Source organism: Giraffa tippelskirchi, chromosome 6 (genome assembly GCF_054371585.1).
Source record: "Giraffa tippelskirchi isolate mGirTip1 chromosome 6, T2T-mGirTip1v1.2.pri, whole genome shotgun sequence".
Classification (NCBI taxonomy): domain Eukaryota; kingdom Metazoa; phylum Chordata; class Mammalia; order Artiodactyla; family Giraffidae; genus Giraffa; species Giraffa tippelskirchi.
Genome location: NC_137280.1, coordinates 70,914,767 through 70,936,943, shown reverse-complemented (window position 1 = coordinate 70,936,943; position 22,177 = coordinate 70,914,767). Strand labels below are relative to the sequence as shown.

At 42.4% G+C, this 22,177-nt stretch overlaps 1 long non-coding RNA gene across 1 annotated transcript; it reads left to right on the top strand.

The window, feature by feature from the left end:
• Positions 1–954: 954 nt before the first annotated feature.
• On the top strand, positions 955–7,635 carry LOC145509222 (uncharacterized). Its single transcript, XR_014055928.1, has 3 exons — positions 955–1,670; positions 2,545–3,569; positions 4,618–7,635. It is a non-coding gene; the product is annotated as an uncharacterized LOC145509222 (long non-coding RNA).
• The last annotated feature ends 14,542 nt before the right edge of the window (positions 7,636–22,177 follow it).

Genomic DNA, 22,177 nt, shown 5'->3' with positions numbered 1-22,177 from the left:
GCCATGACTAATTAGGCCAAGATGGGGTCCCAACAGGGATGTTTTGAATCAGAACTGGGAACAGTAACTAAGGGCTAGTGCTATTCATCTTTGGATTCAAAGCTGCAAGATAGCAGCATAATGCTGCCAGCAGTCAAGTTCATAGTCATTTGAAGTCCGAGTCCCATTCATTCAAAATTAATAGAGTTGATCATAATCCCCATCTCTACTTGCATTCCTCACGTCTCCTTTCAAGTAATTTTATTCAGGCTTTTGCCTCTACTTCTTCACTAAATCTTTTCTTATCAAGGATATAAAATCCTCCATTTTGCCAAACCCAATAGTCGTCTCTCTGTTTTTATTTTTTATTAAATTCCGTAAATCCTCCTTCTGTCTCAAAACACTCTTTTGTGTTGTTACTTCCTGGATTCCATCTTTTCCTGTTGACATACCCGGTTTTTGGTCACCTTTTCTCAGCCTCTTCACTGGCTCTTTAACCAACTCTTGCCTGTGAGAGTGTCAGCATGGGATCTGGATTGCCCCTTCCTGTGTTTCCACTCTCTTTCCATACTCTCTCCTCAGATAATCTCAGTAGGCCTGGTCTTGAAGCATCATTGCAACTGTGACTGTATTTGCAGACAGGGTCTTTGAAGAGGTGATTAAGTTAAAATGAGGTCATTAGGGCAGGCCCTAATCTAATTTGACCAGTGTCTTGATAAGAGATAATGAGATCACAGACACACACAGAGGGAAGATCACAAGAAGCCACAGAAAGATGGGCAACTACAAACCAAGGAGAGAGCCTGCAGAACCACACCTGCTGACACCTGGATCTTGGACAGCTTGCCTCCAGCATTATGAGAAAATAAACCCCTGTTGTGTAAGCCACACAGTCTCTTGTACTGTGTCATGACAGTCCTAACAAACCATACAGTCACTGTGGTAGATGTCATAAGGTCCAGAACCCCACAAGCCACTACTGCAGGGGAATAGCCCCCACCAGGCCCAGACCTGAAGAGGCTCTGCAGAATAGAGGGCATGCAGGTGGTGGCTCAGATGGCAAAGAATCTGTCTGCAATGCAGGAGACATATGTTCAATCCCTGGTCAGGAAGATCCCATGCAGAAGGGAATGGCAACCCACTCCAGTATTCTTGCCTGGAGAAGCCCATGGACAGAGGAGCCTGGTGGGCCACAGTCCATAGGGTCGCAGACAGCTGGACATGACTGAAGACTAATACTTGACTTCAGATGGAAGAGAGGGGCTTCCCTGGTAGCTCAGTTGGTAAAGAATCTGCCTGCAATGCTGGAGACTCCCATTCAATCCCTGGGTTGGAAAGATCCCCTGGAAAAGGGATAGGCTACCCACTCCAGTATTCTTGAGCTTCCCTAGTGGTCAGACAGTAATGAATCCGCCTGCAATGTGGGAGACCTGGGCTTGATCCCTGGGTCAGGAAGATCCCCTGGAGGAGGGCATGGCAACCCACCCCAGTATTCTTACCTGGAGAATCCCACGGACAGAGGAGCCTGGCGGGCTACAGTCCATGGGGTTGCAAAGAGTTAGACACGCCTGAACAGACTAAGCACAGCACACACAGAGATGGAAGAGAAGACAGAGTCTTCAGCAGAAAAAATGCCCTGCTTGCTCTACAACTCGGTTCTACCCACACCAGAACCCTGGAAACAAGTGCAGGTAAGGACCCAAGGGCCCGTGTTCTAGGCCTGGCAGTTGGTAGCCTGTCATGCTGGGTTAGGTCCCTGATGCGTGTAAACTTCAGTCACCTCCTTGGTAAAATGGACTTAGCCATTTGAACCCTCCAGGAAGCTCAAGGGGATGACAGACAGTAAGCCACTTTGCTAACTCAGACATGCTCTACAAATGTGAGGGGCCCCTCTCAGTATTTCCCCTCCTGTTTTCATTAAACAAAACCTAACCAGCAGCCCGGGACAAAAGCGCATTCAGCCGCACTGATGGATGCCCCCTGCCTCCAAGGTTGCCTCCTTCATTTGTTTCCATTTCAAACACCCTGTGAGCAGAGTAATTGAGTTTGAATTGCTTGGGGGATCCTCCCCCTCATGGTTCCACGCGAGGAAAGGCTCACGGTTGCTAATGATTTATTATTTCCCCTCCTAACTGTACTTGCTGCTTGTGCTCAGCACGGTAGCCACGTAAGTGGCGCACACACTTGCTGTCGCCTCCAATGCAGATGCGAATAAATCCAGGCCTGCCCTGCTGCCTTGGTCACTTATGAAAGCAGCTCTTTCACCCTCTAAAATGGAAATGCTTTTATCTCACAGCCCCTCTCTGGGAGCTGTGTCTAAATTAATTCGGTGTCCTTAAGCTCCCTGGCTCCCACCCAACCCTCAAGGTTTCCACTGCTCTGGGAAAGGTTGAAGGCTTCAGGGATCTTGCAAGCTCTGAGACATTCCTGTGAATTAGGGTTCACGTATAAACAAAAACTGCTCACATTTTAGATTACTCTTCATATGATAAGCATTTTACAAGTATAGCCTTTTTAAGACTCACAGCCTGATGAGGTAAGCATTGTTCTTGTCTCTTTTTGTAGGTGCAATGGTTTTCAAACATGGCTATGCAGTCTTAGACGCTCCTTCCATGGTGAGATGGGGTCTGTGTCTCTTCCCCTCAGACCTGGGTGGACTCTGACTGTGCTGACCATTATCGAAATGACACACAAGTTGCTCAGGGGCTCCAGAAATGTGTCGTACAAAAGCCACACTGTGTCCACCTTGACTGTCAGAAGTCTCACTCTTGGAGCTCAGAACCACCATGTGAGATGTCTGACTACCACGCCAGAAAATCTGCTCCTGCCTTTCAGTCAGCTGTTCCACATATGCCCCCATCACCCCAACAAGGAGTAAAACCTGTCAGCAAACTCATCTGGGATCCTCATGACCAGGCCATATGCCAGCTGAATACCATCACGTGACCTCCTTTGACACCATGTAGAACAGAAGAATCATTCAGCCAAGCCCTGCCTATATATATTGTGCCGAAGAATTGATGCTTTTGAACTGTGGTGTTTAAGAAGACCCTTGAGAGTCCCTTGGACTGCAAGGAGATCCAACCAGTCCATCCTCAAGGAAATCAGTCCTGAATATTCATTGCAAGCACTGATGCTGAATCTGAAACTCCAATACTTTGGCTAGCTGATGCGAAGAACTGACTCATTGGAAAAGACCCTGATACTGCGAAAGATTGAAGGCAGGAGGAGAAGGTGCCGACAGAGGATGAGATGGTTGGATGGCATCACCGACTCAATGGACATGAGTTTGGGTAAACTCCAGGAGTTGGTGATGGACAGGGGGGCCTGGCATGCTGCATTCCACGGGGTTGCAAAGAGTCGGACATGACTGAGCAACTGAACTGAGCTTAAATTATGCAGTATATTAAAACAGAGATTGATTAAAGACAACAGTTTGGAGACAGTGTGCACATAGCAGTAAAGACCCCAAACACCAGTTGAAGAAACAGAGGCTGAAAAGTGATGTACCATGGCACATCTGTAAATGTGCCATGATGTACATTTACAGATCCAGTGTGTCCAGAGCATGGAAACTTACCGTGTTGAAGGTAAGGAACACGGCTTCATCCTTAAGCTTACATTCTCAAGGTCACATTGATGACACACCGTGGATCTCAGATTGGACTCCAGAGAGTCTGCCTCTGTGGTCTGACTTTTTGACAATCTATAACTGTAAGATAATTACATCATGAATGAGACTGGAAGAAGAAGTAGGAATCAGTTCAACAAAGGAAACTGCTTTCCTATGGTTCGAGCCACCAACACGGATATTGGGGAGAAGTCAGCATTTAGAGAAATGTCCAATATGTGACTTTAAATCTTTCCCCACCCCCTTATCAGCTGTGTGACCCCCAAGAACTCAAGTTCTCTAAACCTTTGCCTTCTTGCTTGTAAAGTGGCAAGATAATAACTGTGAGGTTCAAATGAGATCAAACCTAGCAGAGAGTACACACTAAATTTTAAGTGCTGGGGAGATCCTCAGAAGATAATTTCCTCCCTCAGGGATTATCAGTTAACAGATGCTGTAAAGCAGTGCTTGGGACACTTGGCAGTGGATGAAAGTAATTTTCATTGTTACGATGGAGGTGGTCCTACTGCAAAGTGCTGGGTAAAAGCTAGAAATTCTCCTGAATATATGACAGTGCCCAGGATGGCAACCTTTACTTCCCATGCTGACAACGAATTATCTAGTCAAAAATGTCAGTTGCAATGCTATTTGAGAAACACCCTCATAAAAGAATCTCCACAATGTTAGAAGCTAAAACAGATAACACCTAAGATCCCACAAAGATTAAGTTGCATCTCTCAAAAATTCTATTACACAGGTTTTTAACATGCTATGATTCTGCTCTTTAACAATTCTATGATCCCTAGATGATAAGATCAAAAAGTTTTTATGTGTTATGATTCTAAGAAGCTACACTTCTGAATTCCTGGGACTCTATTTGTTACTCTATGGTACTTTAAGTCCACTACTTTTCTAAGCTTCTATGATGCTAAGATCTTAAGAGCCTTTAATCTTAGATTCTAAGGCATCTTGAGGTTACGGTTCCAATAAACTCCATTCTAAGAAATGAAACCTCTGTGCTTTCACAGTATCATCATGCTGCCATTCTTAGATGTTAATGCGCCACGATGTACATTTATAGAGCCAGTGTCCGGAGCACGGAAGCTTACCATGTTGAAGGTAAGGAACTTGGCTTCATCTTAAGCTTAGATTCCCAAGCTGTTTAACTATCTCCATTTACAATCTAATAACAATGCTAGAGGAATGGAGATTTCCATTGAAATGCTTGTTTCAGTAGATGAAAAGTTCAGTACCCACAATGCAACATAGAGTTCCTGGCTTAGTTCTGACTAGGTAGCAGACTCTTGGATATAAAGAGGATACTAAAATGTGTGTGCATCATGCGGAAAAAAAAGAAATGTCCTTGTGGGCTACAGTTTTGAGGTAACTTTATAGTTGGTCTGATTTTGTCTCTCTACATATAACCTGTGAGGATAGTTATGCTGTGCTCCTGGGTTATATTTAGGGCCATTGTTAAACTCCTTCTGGTCAGATATGAGTAATTAACATACAGCTAATCAAGAAGCAGCTTGTCTGCTACAGTGAAATAATCAAGACTTTAAACTTCGATCAAGTTGCAGCTACTTCTCTTTCCTGGACCTGGCTTACTGTCTACGGGCCGCCTGTTCTCAGCGAGACATTCATACTGACTCCCTTTTTCTTTCTCCACATGCTCTTGTACTATCCTGTCTTCCTAGTCCTGAGTCTAGGCCCCTTAGGGCTCAGGAATAGAGATGCAAAAAAAGAGAGAGGAAAAAGGTAGGAGATGTCTTATTTGATTGAACTGAGGAGGGAAGACTCAGGTTCTCCTTGGGGTTGGTGTGTTAAAATCATCTCTCTCTCAGGAAACAGCTGTGAATTTCTTGGTTTTGCCACCTCTTCTCCATGGCTTTCCCTTCCCTCTTTTCCCTTCCCTCCATGTGTGTCAATGCATCTCCATTTCAGTGGATCACGCAGGGCTTTTCTTTTAATCTTGAGCCACCTGTGGTATGCCTCTGGTTTCTTTCAAGTCCACTCTTCCCTCTCAAGCAAAAATCTAAGGCAACTCTCTTGCAAGGAGCCCACATTATAGGAGACCATGACACATCCTTCATCCTTAGAAATTCTGACAGTTCAAGTGAGTCCTAACTCAGACAGTTTCTCCTTTCTTAGAGCCTTGAGTCAGCTGGTCCCTTGCCATTTAAGTGTCTCAGGTGTGAGTCAGACACTAGTTCACTGACAGCTCTTCTCTGAGTGATCTCTTCAAGCCCACTCTTTCACCAAAGGTGAAAAGAAGATGCTCCCTACCCCACCCACCCTGAGGCTGGCTATGGAGAGGATCAGGTAAGATATTAAGGTAAATGAGTGGCTTTATCCAAAAACCCCCTTTACTTGCCAACATTTTTTTTTTTTTTCTGTTGCTCTGACATCTTTCATAGTCCAGAGCAGGGGTCAGTAATTTATAACCTTCCAGCAAACCCTGTCCACTACCTGTGGTTATAAACAAAATAATATTGCAGCATAGCCAGGCTCATTCACACTGACATAATGTCTCTGACTGTGTCTGCTCTTCAACAGCAGAGCTAAATAGACAGATGCAACAAAGACCATGGTCCACAAGCTCACACCATTTACTGTCATGGCTTCACAGAAAAGTTGGTGAACTCTGGCCCATCAAGGTGCAAAACTGATCTTCTGCTCCCTTCTCTTACAGGGACAGCATGATCCTCTCTTGCTTTTCCGTTTACAAGGTAGCATCCACTATACTGCGGGGCTTCCCTGGCAGTTCAGTGGTAAAGAATCTGCCTGCCAAGGGATCCAGAAGGTTCCTGGAGAAGGAAGTGCAGTCTAATTCAGGATCCTTGCCTGGGAAATCTCATGGACAGAGGAGCCTGGTGGGCTACAGCCTGTGGGGTCGCAAAGAGTTGAACACTACTTAGCAAGTAAACAACTACAACTATCAGGACCTATATGAAACTGAGACTAAAAACAACTTTAATCTGCTATTATTCTGTTCACTTTTAAGTACCTACTCAATGCACTGTCAGACCTAGACAGCATATTAAAAAGCAGAGACATTACTTTCCAACAAAGGTTCATATAGTCAAAGCTATGGTTTTTCCAGTAGTCATGTATGGATATGAGAGTTAGACCATAAAGAAGACTGAGCACCAAAGAATTGATGCTTTCCAACTGTGGTGTTGGAGAAGCTTCTTGAGAGTCTCTTGGACTGTGAGGAGATCAAACCAGTCAATCCTAAAAGAAATCAATCCTGAATATTCATTGGAAGGACTGATGTTGAAGCTGAAGCTCCAATACTTTGGCCACCTGATGTGAAGAGCTGACTCATTGGAAAAGACCCTGATGCTGGGAAAGATTGAAGGCAGGAGGAGATGAGGACAACAGAGGCTGAGATGGTTGGATGGTATCACCAACTCAATGGACTTGAGTTTGAGCAAGCTCTGGGAGATGGTGAAGGACAGGGAAGCCTGACGTGCTGCAGTCCATGGGGTCACAAAGAATCAGACATGACCGAGCGACTGAACACCACCAATATTCGTCCAAGTTACCTTGCTTAATCCGTATAAAGATATGAGGCAATTAATTGTTCTCCTTTCACAGCAGGGATATTCAGCCTCAGTGAATCTGAGTAACTTGTCTAAGAATGCACAGGTAATAACCAGCTGATGTACTCAAACTAGGTCTGTCTGAGTCCAGAGGAAATGTTCTTTCAAATGCCTCAATTCTTTCTAGCTCTATTTTCCAGAGACTGGAAACTGCATTGTGAAGCCCATGCCTTCTCATTACTGAGGAGGCTTCATTTCCTGTCCCCAGGGGATTTCAGTGTTGTCACCAGCTCTGGAGCACAGGAGCCTAGCATGCTGGAAGCACTCCTTTGCTGAATAAGTGAGAACTATTCATCCAATCATTCTCTTTCAGATTAGGGTTGAGCCGGATGCTGTCCAGGTCATCGTTTATAAAGGTGAATTTCAGCTTACACCCAGAACTCTTCACCAGGAATCTCCTCCAGGATTGTGAAAAAGGTCAGGAAAAAAGAAAAAAAAAAACGTCCCTAGGAAATTTAACTTACCTTTTGCAAGGAAAAAATAGAATTAGGAAAGGACTTTTGACATAATCTGGACTATTCCTAACCCCACTTTTCATTCTTCAGATGAGAAACATGAAGTCTAAAGGAAACCAAAAGTAACTGGTACCAAATGCCATAGCGACTAACTACTGAGTTGAGAGAAACTAAATTTCAGGCTCCAAGCCTAGTTTTCTCTCTAGCATCACTGGGACAATAGGTAACCAAGCCTATTGCTCTTTTCCATTTTGCTGAAGAATACTCTGTGTTCACCAGTTAGATACAGAGGTCTTTTATTATGCTGTAGAAAATATTGATACATAAAGAATCAATATGTCAGAAGCTAATAGAAGGGGTTACATTTGTTTAATGAGAAAGGTCATCAAGCCAGCCCTGGAAGAAATACATTGATCCAGGATTTATGGAAAGGGGAAAGGGATCCATAAGAGCTACAACAGACAGAGTCCATGGAGAATTTGAGAGCAAAAGACAAAAAGAAATTTGGTTAGATTGAGAGTGGGAGGCTGGAGGAGGGGGTCATCACCATGCTATATGCATGACCTTGACAAAATGAGTAGACTGTATTTCAGATTGTGCCAAATTTTCCTTTTCCATTTTACTGAGAGAACTCGTAAATTCTTAATTACTTCTATCTCTTTTTTGGATGTTGGACTGGTGTTTCTTTTAAATAGACACATGCTGTGACTTGACAGATGAGTCATTTTTGTTCAAAGTTCTTTCATATTCATCAGCCCCTCTGTCCTTTCCTCCGTGTAATTCACTTCCTGATTCACACCACATATATATCTTGATTCACAAATATATCTTGAGTTCTCTACATTATCTTTTGCATAACTCTCCCTCATTCCCTCAGATGTTTCCTTTAAGACAACTCTCTGATCACAATTGCTACAGGCTCCCTGTCTTGGTTGTGTTTTTATCAAGCCCACCACAGTGTCTGATCCATTGCAAGCTTCCAGGAAATACTGTTATGTGATAGTGAGTTGGACTGTAACTTGTCTGGAGTTCTGGGGACCAAGGTGAATAAGTCACAGATTTCATCATTGAGCATCTTAACATCTGGCGGTGAGGAGTCAAGGAAGGAAAGAGAAGGTGAGGTGAGTATGCAGGGAGGCTCCACTCCAGGCTGGCCCTGCGCTCTCTTATCATCGTACAGATGAAAGCAGAAAGGCCACTCTGACTGGCCCAGACAGAGACTCATTCTTAAAGGCAGAACAAAATTAGAATTCTGAACCTCTCAGTCCATGTGTTGCCAAGTATGCTTCTCCGATTACTTACATTCCTTGACTGTAAGAGGCTTTGACAAGCAACAAGTGTGGAACATGCTGGGAGTTGATTATTCTATTGAATAGGCTCTGGGTAAGTTGTATAAATGAAAGGCATGCTGCTTTCCTCTGAAATCTAGGCTGAGGAAATAAAGTGAAATTGGCAAATACACCATTTCAAATGAACTCCAGCCACCACCTTCAAAGACACCAGAGTGAAACCATTATATTAGGTTCATAGGAGACATCGCAGGTGCTCAGGGTCTATTAATTGGCAATGTCACTCCCGAGTCCATATTACGTGCAGATATATTGAATCTCAATTCCAACTCAACACACATTTATTAAAGGCTGGCTCTTCATTTATTTATTCATTCACAACTCATTGTACAAATGCTTTGTGTGCCCAGAAGTAGGCTGGGTGCCATGGAAACAGGGTAGAGGTTGACCATCGCCCTACCTCGAGGAAGCTCATGATGTAATGAATGATCCACGCAGTAAATAATCATTCAAGATTTGATAGATAAAAGGAGGGAAAAGGCAGAGTGTGGAAAGAATGTGTAATCAGGGGCTCTCATCCAGTTTTAAAGTCAAAAGATGTCTCCTCAAGGAAGTGATGTTTAGGAAAGGACAGGAGAATGAGGTGGAGGGAGTCAGGTGACCAGGTGGGTTCTCTAGCTGGGAGATGCTTACAGCTCTTCTGCAACAGTGTCGGTGGCCTTGAGTAGAGAGGTGGAGGGGCAAATGAGACCTGTGACGGCTCCCTTCAGTCATAATGCTTTAGAGGCAAATAACAGAAACCTCACACTCAAGTGCATATGAACAATAAATGAGTTTATAATCTCACATAACTGGAAATCCAAAAGTTGGGCAGCCTCTTGGAAAAGAAACCCCATAATTTAATACATATGTGGATTCCTCCAGTCTGTCTCTCTCTCCTGTCCTCAGTCCCAGATTCCTCCTGAACTGCATCTTGATTGCCCTTGTAGTAGGCTTCCCAGGTGGTGCTAATGTTAAAGAACCCACCTGCCACTGCAGGAGATATAAGAGATGTGGGTTTGATCCCTGAGTTTGGAAGATCCCCTGGAGGAGGGCATGCCCACCCACTCCAGTATTCTTGCCTGGAGAATCCCATGGACAGAGGAGCCTGACAGGCTGAAGTCCATAGGGTCACAAAGAAGTGACTTAGCACACACACATGCATCCCTTGTAGTACTTTGGCCACCTGATGCAAATAAAAAAATTAAAAAAAACTTTTTATGCAAATAAAAAAAACTCATTGAAAAAGACTCTGATGCTGGGAAAGATTGAAGGCAAAAGGAGAAGAGGGCAACAGAGGATGAGATGGTTGGATGGCATCACCAATTCAATGGACATGAGTTTGAGAAAACTCCAGGAGATAGTGAAGGACAAGGAAACCAGGCATGCTGCAGCCAATGGGGTTGCAAATAGAATGAACAGCAAAAACAACCACCAAGCATCTCAACACATCATGCAGATCTGTGCCTCCAGGTCTCTTCCAGACCAGGACTCCTGCCCTTCCTGCTACCCAGCCTCTTGTATGGTGGTGGTTTAGTCACTAAATCATGTCCAACTCTTGCAACCCCATAGACTGTAGCCCACAAGGCTCCTCTGCCCATGGTATTTCCCAAGCAAGAATACTGAAGTGGGTTGCCATTTTCTTCTCCAGGGGATCTTCCAAACCCAGGAATCAAACCCAGGTCTCCTGTGCCACAGGAAGTCTTTTGCTTTGCAGGCAGATTCTTTACTGACTGAGCCACCAAGGAAGCTCATAACTTCTTGTATAGCAGATGTTTATCCAAGGAATACTGACAAAATGATTGATTTAGCAAAGCTGATACCTACTAGAGCTTCATCTATAATACAGCTGAATAAATGCATCTATATTTTTCACTCCTCTACTCTGTCTCTCCTTCCCCCTCTCTGCTTCCTGCCCCTCGAGTGTGTGTATGTGTGTGTTTGTGAAAAAGAGAGAAAGAGAGGAGGAATTCTGAGGGATTTCTTCTTCCAGAGTAGTTGAGATTAGCATAAGTTGAATTGTTGGTTCATGACTACACTGGAGAGTTCTGAGTATCCAGGAGAGACTCAGTAACAGATGATTATCCTGAAATGAAGCCAATAGCCAGGACTGTACCATCAATAGACCTGGGTGTACATTTCACAGAATAACGTTGTGAACCTGATGGTCAGTCTTCCGTTCATCACTTTCCTTCTGGATTTGCACCAGTCTCATCCAGATCATCTTACCCTACATCCCCACATTCAGAGCATGCTGTTCCCTCCACAGCTGTGGCCACGGGGGCCCCCATTTTTCCTTTGAGTCTTGATTTAAATGTCACTTTCTTTGGAAGATTTCTTATCCAGACTAATCAAAGTAAAACCCATCCTTCTGAACATCATTTCAATCTCTATTTTTTCCTTCATAACATGTATTTTAGCTCACAATGATTTTTAAGCATTTAGCTTACAATGATTTAGTTCACAATGATTTGTAAATATATGCCTGTTTTCTTGAATATGTTTCTTCTAGACTAAAATGCAAAATTTATTAAGTCTGATTTTGGGTTTGTTTTTTTTTTCATTGCTGTTGTTCAGGTTTGTCCTCATTATATAACATTGTCCATGATGCTTAGAAGGTAATCAATAAATATTTGCTTGAAGAAACAACAACAAAGATGGGGAAATGAGGAAGGAAGGAAAGAAGGAAAGTGGGGTGGGTGGGAGGGAAGAAGAGAAGGAGGGAAGGACAAATAAACTAATGGACAAATGAGAGGGAAGGAGATGGAGCAAAAGAGTAAAGAAAAGAAGTCAGTCAGGCCGGCACTCAATTTAATAGAGCCTCACCTTACTCTCCTGTATTGGGACTCCTGAGTGGAATTAATTGTCAAGGATTTTTGTGTGATTATCAAACAATGCAAGTTGTAAAACACTCCAAATCAGAACCATTAGGGCTTGTTAATGGCTCTCCCTACCACCCCCGCCCCCAGCAGTGCCATCTGCTCTTGGTACCTAGATCTTACTTGGAGCTGCTTCCTTCCTTCTGTCCTGAGGCCTTTCTGCTCTGCCTTTATTATTACTCACCCTTTAAAACTTCCTCTAGGACTTTTCCATGATGCCCTGTTTTCCTGCATTATGAGTTAGGAGCTACCTACTGGGTGGTAAAGAATCTACTTGCCAATGCAGGAAATGCTGGTTCAATCTCTGTGTTGGGAAGATCTGTTGGAGGAAGAAATGGCAACTCACTCCAGTATCCTTGCCTGCGAAATCCCATGGACAGAGGAGTTTTTGAGCCTGGGTTTGGAAAAGAGTCAGACACAACTTAGCAACTAAGCAACAATAACAAATAAATAGGAATATTAGAAATAGGGGTTCCATGAGCCTATGGTGACTGAGGGCAGGGGGAGTAAGTCAGCACCCTGAGCACATGACTTTGTAAGAATCTCTTTAGAGGGATGTAAGGTGTTATTCACATGATACCAGAACTTAGCCAAATAACTGACATATAGCTGTAAATAGTAAATCAATAAACACAAAGTTTTTGTGAGTGAATTGAATGAGTATGTGAGTGAATGAATAAACATTTTACACTTGCTGCACACAGCTTTTTTGTGAGCATTCTCATACACTTTCTAGCATTTAGTGTCTTAAATAGAACAGGTACAGAAATGCATGGCTGTGCTTTATTGGGAGGAAGACTTGTTGTTTTCTTACAAAAGAGTCGCTGTCTCTATAGCCAAGTCTGACTGCAAACAAGAGTGCTGTGTTCATCAAGAGAGGACAACAGGTGTTAACGTAGAGACAGGCACTGCCTGAGTAAAAACTGAGCCCTTAATTTACTCTGACAACTACTTTTAAGTAGCCAAAGTGAATTGGAAACCTTCCCTTTAGACATTCATTGGCAAACACAGTTTGGATTACTCCAATAACCGAATGTCAACCACCTCCTACAATAAAGCAGTGAGGCCTGCTTCCCTCTTTACAAATCAAGCAACCCAGAAGCGTGCAGCCTGGGTAACTGCTAATAAGGGTTCTCAGAGAACGGAGGTCAGCAGGGGAATTGTTTTTCCCTATAGTAAAAGTCCAAATACCTTACCTTAGCACCCACTGCCCTTAATAAGTCAGCCCTGACTTCCCCAGTCATTGAAGATGCTCAGTGAAATCCCACAAGCATTTCTAAAAAAGTGGAAGGGACAGGACATTCCCAGTTGAAGGAACAGTTAATTTTTTGTAATTTTTATTCTTTTTTAAAATTTTATTTATTCATTTATTGATTTATTTTTGGCTGCTTCGAGTCTTTGTTTCTGCAAGCAGATTTTCTTTATTTTCAGTGAGAGCCGGGACTACTCTTCAGCTGTGGTGGCAGGCTTCTCACTGCAGTGGCTTCTCTCATCATGGAGCATGGGCTCTAGGGCACTCAGACTGTAGTAGTTCTGGGGCACAGGCTTAGCTGCCCCATGGCACGTGGAGCTTCCTGGACCAGGGATCAGACCTATGCCCCTGCATTTGCAGGTAGATTCCTAACTACTGGACCACCAGGGAACAATAAAAGAAAGTCAGTTAAACTTAGCAAATCAGTAACTCCATATGACACATACATGGGAGGAATCAATAATAAAATAGGGAAACGAAGGTCTTCTACTGAGATGTCTTGGTATAAATGCTGCTCGGTCTTCTGGTGTGAACTTGCTGTTGTTGTTCAGTTGCTCAATCATGTCTGACTCTTTGCGACCCCATGGACGGCAGCCAAGAATATTCTGGTGTGAATAGGATGGCATAGATGTGTTTTCCTAGTCCCTCTGCACTAAGCATCACTATAAGCTCTGTAAAGGGTGGGGAAGACAACCACGGAGGAGTCTGAGAGGTGTAGGAGGAAGGTCAGCAGGTTCTGGCTCCAGGACTGGATGAATGGCCCAGAAGGAGAGTATCTTATCTTCTTTCAGCCAATAAAAGAAATTCACCCAGGCCTGGCCTTCACCAATCCCTGACCCACCAACAGAGGAACATGCAGGCAGACTGGTCCTGTCCCTGGGTCACACAGGAGTCTCTCTGAACAAGCAGATTACTCAGACACCGTGAATGACCAGTGGATAAGCAAGCAACTCATTCCCCACTGGGCCTGTGTTGCCTAATGGAGGAAAGATAGCTTTTTAAACACGTGGTGCTGGAGCATTTGGACCCCCATAGGCAACACAGCATAAAAATTAACTCAAAATTAATTATAGACAAATATAAAATACAAAGATACAAAACTTTCAACAACAACAACAAAGGAGAAAGTCTTCAGGATCTAGAGCTGATTGCAGAGTTCTTCAACTTGACATCAAAAATATGTCCAAAAAAAAGGAAAATTCATAAATTGGACTTCATCAAAAATTTTAAAGGTTTTTGTTTGACAATCCATGTGAAGAGGAAGAAAAGGCAATTTACAAACTAGAAAAAAATATTTTCAAGCCTCATAATTGGCCTTTAGAATATATAATGAACTCTGTAAACTCAACACTTAAAAAAAATTGAGACATTTCACTGAAGATGTACAGATAACAAATGGCACATGAAAACAAATTTTCAACATCGTTACCAAACAGAGAAATGAAAATTAAAATGGCAATAAGATATCACTATACACCTATGAGAATGGATTAAATTAAAAACAAAAATTACCAACAACACCCAATGCTGGTGACGATGCAGAGAAAAGGAATCACTCACACATTGCGGCTGGAAATGTAAAATAGTATAGCCACTCATTAAAAGTTAGCAATTTCTTGTAAAACTAAACATAAAAATTACCATATGGCCAGGCAATCAAACACCTGGGCATTAATCCCAGAGCAAGGAACATTTATATTCATGCTGTGGAGCCCTGTACCAGGGTCACAGGTTGCCAGGTTTGGTACCAAAGCCACAGATGTGGAGCCCTATACCAAGGTAATCTCTCAGCTGACTAAACCTCATAGCAACTGTTGCCATGAGCTCCCCCAGTCCCCAGTCTAAACCAGTCAGCTCCCTGACTCCACATTAGGTACAAATACCCACCCTATTACTCACCCTATAGCACTCTAACCAATCATCTGGTGCCATCCTTCTGGCAGAAATTTTCTCTGCCTTGAGGGTATAAAAATGAGCTACTAGCCCATGGAAGGCGACTCCCTTAAATCGGCCTGCTCTTCTAAATAGCACCTCCTGCTCTAATAAACTCTGTTCTCCTCTCATTCTGCCTCCTGTCTGGGAATTCTTTTCCAACCGGCACACAGACCATGAAACACACAAAAACCTAACATGAGTATTCATAGTAGTCTTGTTTGCAGTAGAAAAATAAATAAATAAAAATGGAGTCAGCTAGGCTGTCCTGCAGCAGGCGAATGGTTAAAAATGGATGATATGTAAGTTTCACAGAATCCTGCTCATCAATAAAAAGGAACAAACGACTTGGATGAATCTCCAGGGAATTATACTGAATGCTCAGCAGATTACATTTTGTATTATCCCATTTTCATAGCATTTTTAAATGATCACATTTTAGAAATGGAGGGAATTTTAGTGGCCAAGGTTTGAGGACAGAGCTGAGTCGGGACAGAGCTGTGGCAGGAGATGGGAACAGATAAAAATGCACAATGTGAGAGGTGCAACATGAGGGAATAACTGGAACTGTTTAATGTCTTGACTGTGGTGGTGGATACAGGAACCTATAAAGGTAATAAAATTGTATAGAACTTCACATACACACAGTGCATGAAGTAGAACTGGGAAAATTGGAGTGAGATCAGAGGATTGTATTAAAGTCATTGTCTGGTGATTTTTAATATAGTTTGGCAAAGTTTTGCTATAGAGAGAAAAATGAGAAAAATGGTCAACGGATATATAGGTAGTATTTATTACAGCTATATCGTTGTTCAGTCCATAAATCATTTCCTACTCTTTTGCGACCCCATGGACTGAAGCACGCCAGGTGTCCCTGTCCTTCACTATCTCCTCAAGCTTACCCTAATTCATGGCCTTTGAGTCAGTGATGCTATCCAACTATCTCATCCTCTTTAGCCCCCTTCTCCTTTTGCTGTCTATCTTTCCCAGCTTCAGGGTTTTTTCCAATGAGTCAGCTCTTCGCATCAGGTGGCCAAAGTATTGGAACTCCAACTTCAGCATCGGTCCTTCAAATAAATTTTCAGGGTTGATTTCTTTTAAGATTGACTGGTTTGATCGCCTTGCTGTCCAAGGAATTCTCAGGAGTCTTCTCCAGCACCACAATTAAAAATTGAAATTCACAATCGTATGTGAATCTGCAATTATCTCAATGAAACTTTCAAGGAGAAATATTGTTTGCTCTAACTTGGGGCAGACCATGGGCCAGCTGAGCCTGTAAGCTCTAGAGGAAGTAGGTAGAAGGCAGCAGTATGAATGTAAATTGGCTTCTATTAGCTGACATTAGGAAAGGTTTAAAAAAAGTGATGAGAAACTTCCCTGGTGGTCTCATGTTTAAGACCTTGCCTTCCAAAGCAGGGAGTGTTGGTTTGATCCCTGGTCAGGGAGCTAAGATACCACATGCAGAAGCAATATTGTAACAAATTCAATAAAGATTTAAAAGATGGTCCACATCAAAAAAAATCTTGGAGAAAAAAAAGTGATGAACTTGGTCAGCGATTGGCTGGTATATAAGAGGAAAAAGAGACGAGTCAGTTCAGGAATTTGAGATATTGGAAAGTCAGAAAAATGAGCATTTGTGGACTCTCAGAAGTAGAAAATGAGGTTGGAAAACTTGGATTGACAAAGACCCATCGAGACAGCCTTTCTGTGAAAAGTATTAGTGTCTCAGCCTAGTTGTCTTGAAAGCAGAACAAGATACAAAGTTTTATGTCCAGGAGTCTTATCTGAGTAGGAATGAGAGACTAGGAAAGCCATGCAGGGAAGGAGGAAAATCCCATCTAGGAATATGGGCCACACATGTAGGTGTCATGTGCCCAGTCACCACATGACTTTCTGAGAAGTTTTACACAACCTCCCTCAAACTGTCAACCCATTAAGTGGAGGATAGGTGACATTAAAACAAGGAAGCAATAAATCAAGCTTCAGAATTGTGTCTAGATTGTGATGACTGGCATGTGTAACTGACTGGAGAGAAATAGATCTTCCTAAGCTTCCATTGTCAATTTCATTGTCAAAACATTACCAAAGACCCCTTGACTTTGAGACCTAAAATGGCTCTTGAAACTCCACACTTGGATCAGCAGAAGTGGGCTTTATAGATTTACAGAAACTTTCTAGGCCTATAATATGCACCCTGGAGGATAATGAACAAGAAGAGAACTCCCAAAGAACAGAGCAAAGTTCCGTGGAAAGTAAGGGACAAGGAGGGTTCTCCCAAACAGCAGTTCAGTACAGTTCAGTTCAGTCGCTCAGTCATGCCCGACTCTGCGACCCCATGAATCACAGCATGCCAAGCCTCCCTGTCCATCACCAACTCCTGGAGTCTATCCAAACAGCAGAGCAGGGTTTAATTAAGACACATCCCCATTTCCAAGTTGGAGGACCTTCATAAAGGCTGCCCAGCAGGACTTCAGAATTGATACAGACCAGGGCCTGCTGTGGTCTCCTCTTCTCCCACTTTCTGACTGAGGATTTCTTTGCAAAGGACAGGACAGGGAAGCAGACAGTTTCCTCTTTATTTGTAAATTATTGAGCCATGAGGAGACATATCCATAGGGAACCACTGAGACACTGAACATCCACCAGACTTTGAGCAGAATGCAGTGGGATGGAAGAGACCTGGCTTGGCTTCCCTAAGGAGGGTACAAGAGATTTCCGTGTGAGAGAAGAATGAAACGGATGTTTTTGGCAGTGACCAGGAGACTAAACGGAGAAGGCGATGGCATCCCACTCCAGTGCTCTTGCCTGGAAAATCCCATGGACAGAGGAGCCTGGTAGGCTACAGTCCATGGGGTCACTAAGAGTCAGACACGACTGAACGACTTCACTTTCACTTTTCACTTTCATCCATTGGAGAAGGAAATGGCAACCCACTCCAGTGTTCTTGCCTGGAGAATCCCAGGGACGGCGGAGCCTGGTGGGCTCCCGTCTATGGGGTCGCACAGAGTCAGACACGACTAAAGCGACTTAGCAGCAGCAGCAGGAGACTAAAAACAATTCCACACTTTCACTTCTCCCTGGGCATATAACTAGACTACATTTTTTTACCCTCCAATCAATTAACCAGTGGAATAGGAATTGAAGTAATTGACTCCTACATTTAGGTCTGACCGATTAAATATGAATTTTTTCATAGATAATTTGCAATTCTCTTTCCATCTGTTAGCTTAATATAGAAATCTTGAAGTTGGATATAAGTGGAGCTGAAAATGGAAAGAGTTTGGTTCCCAAACATCTTTAGTGACACACAGTTCTCTTGCTAAACCACACTCTACTGTGATTTTTGCTATTTGGCAAAGTGAAGAAATTTTGCAAATGTAACTGTTAAAGTCTCTAATCAATTGGCTTTGAGTTAATCAAAAGGGACTTTATCCTGGGTGGAAGTGATCTAATCTCATTAATCCTTTATAAAGGGGTGTAAATGTTAGAGTCTTGAAGCAGCAGACTTTCTACTGTTGGCTTTGAAGACACAGGCTGCCATGACTTCTAGAGACACAAGGAGATGAGGCTGCCCACAGCTGGATGGAACTTGGAATTAGATTCTAGTCTAGATGTGCCTCCATGTAAAGACACAGTCTGGCTGATACCTGCATTCCAGCCTTGGGAGACCCTGAGAGAGGGTATAGTTAAGTTATGTCAAGACTTCTGACCTACAGAAATTGTTAGGTAATGGCCGTATGTTGTGCTAAGTTGCTAATTTGTGGTACTTTGTTACATAGCAATAGAAAATAGAACACAGCTGCTTTGCATAACACACATCTTATTTATTTTGTGGCAAAAATATATCACTAGAATTTTGTCAGAGAAAAGAGTTTTATTGTATTTCCCTTATTTATTTATTTTTGCATTTCTTTTTTTAATTTATTTTTTTAATTGGAGGAAAATTGCTTGAAAATGTTGTTAGTTTCTGTCATGCAACAATGCAAATCAGTCATAATTATACATATATCCCCTCCCTCTTGAGCCTCCCTTCCCTCCCTCCATCCCACCCCTCTAGGTAATCATAGAGCTCCACTGAGCTCCTTGTGTTATACAGCAGCTTCCCACTAGTTATCGATTTTATATATGGTAGTGTATATGTCAATGTTACTGTCTCAATTCATCCCACCCTCTCCTTCCCCTGCTGTATCCACAAGTTCTTTTTCTACATCTTTTGTCTCCATTCCTTCCCTGCAATTAGGTATATCAGTATCCTTTTTTTTTAGTTTTCACATATATATATATATATATATATATATATACACACACACATGTATATATATGTGTATATATATATATGTATGTTAATATATGATATTTATTTTTTCTCTTTGTGACTTACTTTACTCTGTATAACAGGCTCTAAGGTCATCCACCTCACTACAACTGACTCACATTCCTTTTTATGCCTGAGTAATATTCCACTGTATTCTTTATCCGTTCATCTGTCAATGGACATCTAGACTGCTTCCATGTACTGGCTATTGTAAATAGCACAGCCATGAACTGTGTGTCTTTTAGAACTGCGGTTTTCTCAGTGTATACGCCCAGCATATGCTGGTCATATGGTAGATTTGGTCCTCGTTTGTTAAGGGATCTCCATACTGTTCTCCATAATGGCCCTTATTTTCTGAAGGCAACCAGAATAGCTTTCAGTAGAAAAGAACCCCTAGTAAGTAAGATAGTCTTGGTCACATCCTTGTCTGTATTGAGTCTAATTGATACATTAATGGTATTAACATTTCCATTATTACCACTACCATGGTTTTACCACCTCAAAACATCATCTAAGATAATATTAAATAAATATGTTTTCTTTGTACATCTAAGTAAAGATTTACATTTTTACTTATGTAAATTTATATGAAGAATATATTAGTTATGGCGATACCAGCTGCTATAAGTGACAAATTCTCAAATAGCATTGGCTTAAGATAAAAGTTTATTTCTACCAGTGAAGCATTCTAACAATGGATATTCTCCAGGAAACTCTGTTATGCAACTCGCCCAGGTGACAGCTGCCACTGTCTGAAGGCTTTTTGGTCATCACATTAGGAGGAGAGCTGCTACTGACATCTCCTGGGTGGAGACCAGGAATACTGCTGAGTACCCTACAATACACAGGACAGCCTTCCCCCTGCCCCACAGAGAAATTAACTTCCCCCCACCAATACAACCAGGGGCAAGATTGAGTAACCTGGTGTACAGTAAATAGCAACAGATTTGTAAATCCTTGATACTTTGTATTCCTACAGGAAAACGTCTTCAGCATATACTATGTGCTGGGCACTATTCTATATTCAGTGATGCAAAAGTGAATGAGACAGCTTTCTTTCCCTCATGACACCTACATTCTGGCTTATTATATATGTGAACTGATTAATCTTCCTGGAAGTTATGTTTCTCACTTATGAAGTAGGCGTCAATATGACTCACATGACATGTACAGAGTTGAAATGAGACAATGCATGCGTAACAGGATGCTAAAATGGTGCTCTTCATGCTTCATGAGGCATAAATTCAACAGATGTTACAGTCCAAAGTGAACTGGAGACAGAACACCATGGGAAAATAACTGGTGTTATATGACTACACAAACTGTGGCTATAAGAGTGGATGAAGGAGTGATCCAAGAGGGTTCTGCAACGGCGGGGGCTTAACTGGGTCCTTGGGTCCAGTGAGAATGTGAAGGGAGGAGCCTGATAAGAGCAGTCAGATTTGATATGTACCCAGGGATGGGTGCTGATTTGAGCTTGAGAAAGCTGTAACTTTGAGCTTCAAGGATGGAATGAAGCATCTTGGAAGTAATTGCACTCCTTCTGAATGTCAATCAAACAGGCATGGAACTTCACACTGAATGAGGTAGGATGAGAGCTTGCAACAATTTCCAAAGGACTCCTGCCCCAAAGGGCCACCTTCCAGGCTGCTAAGACCCAGCACTAATGAGATATGGAGCTTTCTGTGAGGACAGAAGCCCAGAGGAGATTTGGGAGGAGGCAATTGAAGGAAGTCACATCATAGGGGAGATTCTGAAGAATTCACTATGACATTCACAAAAGAAAGGGCAACTCTATTCATTTGCCAAGTAAGAAAATCTTAGGACAACACTAGATAAGAACTTTTTTGTTCCCCTTATCTCTCCTCCCTACCCTCTGCTTGGTGGGGTCAGAAAATTATTTCACATGTCTGAAGGAGGAGAAATTCCAGGTAGAAGAAAGAGTAGGAGGATTATACTAACCTCTCTTGTTTCAGATGAGCAGGGTAAACCCACTGTCTGCTTGTAGAGAGTGAAAGATTTAAAACTAATTCAATTTCAGAAAACTGATCAGGATAGGATAGGCTATGATGAAGTAACAAATAAGCCCATGATTCCAATCAATTCACATTGAATTTTTTTTTAATTTCTTCTCGTCTACATGTCTCAATTATGATAGTAGGTTTGTGCTTCTCATATACATGTTTCAACTATGTCTGGGGACTACGAGGCTCTGTTTCACAAATTCTCATAGAGAAGCTCACTGATTGAGGTTCCATCTCCTCATTACTATCTCAACAAATGACTTCCAGGGTTTCTGAAGCACAGCAAGAGATATCTGGAGTGTCACACATGGACTTTTACAAACCGACCTGGCATGGTATACCTGGCATGGTATACATGGCATAAATGACTTTTCTCCATATCCCAATGGCCAGAAATCAACATTATTGTAGCAAACCCAATTGGACCAGAAGCGGGAAATGTTGTCTTCCTATGTGCCAGAGAAGGAGAGAGCTGGATCTGAGTGAGCACTAGATCCCTTTCAATCTTCCAAGTTATAATCCACTGGTATTAATCATTTTTAATTGCTTCTTGAGCCACTGGATTCTAGGTAATCTAAAGAAGTCAAGAAACTGAGTTTCCATTGAAGAGCAGAGGAAAGCTCACCAACACTAAATAGGTTAAAAAGATAGCTAGATGCAAAACAGTAAAGCAGTTTTCATTAGACTCCACAGGTCAAAAAGTTCAACTTTCTGGTAATAGGCATAAAGCCCTAGGTACACTGAGTTACACAGAATGGGTACCACAGGACAGGCTCCCTATTTCTTTCTCTTCTGTAC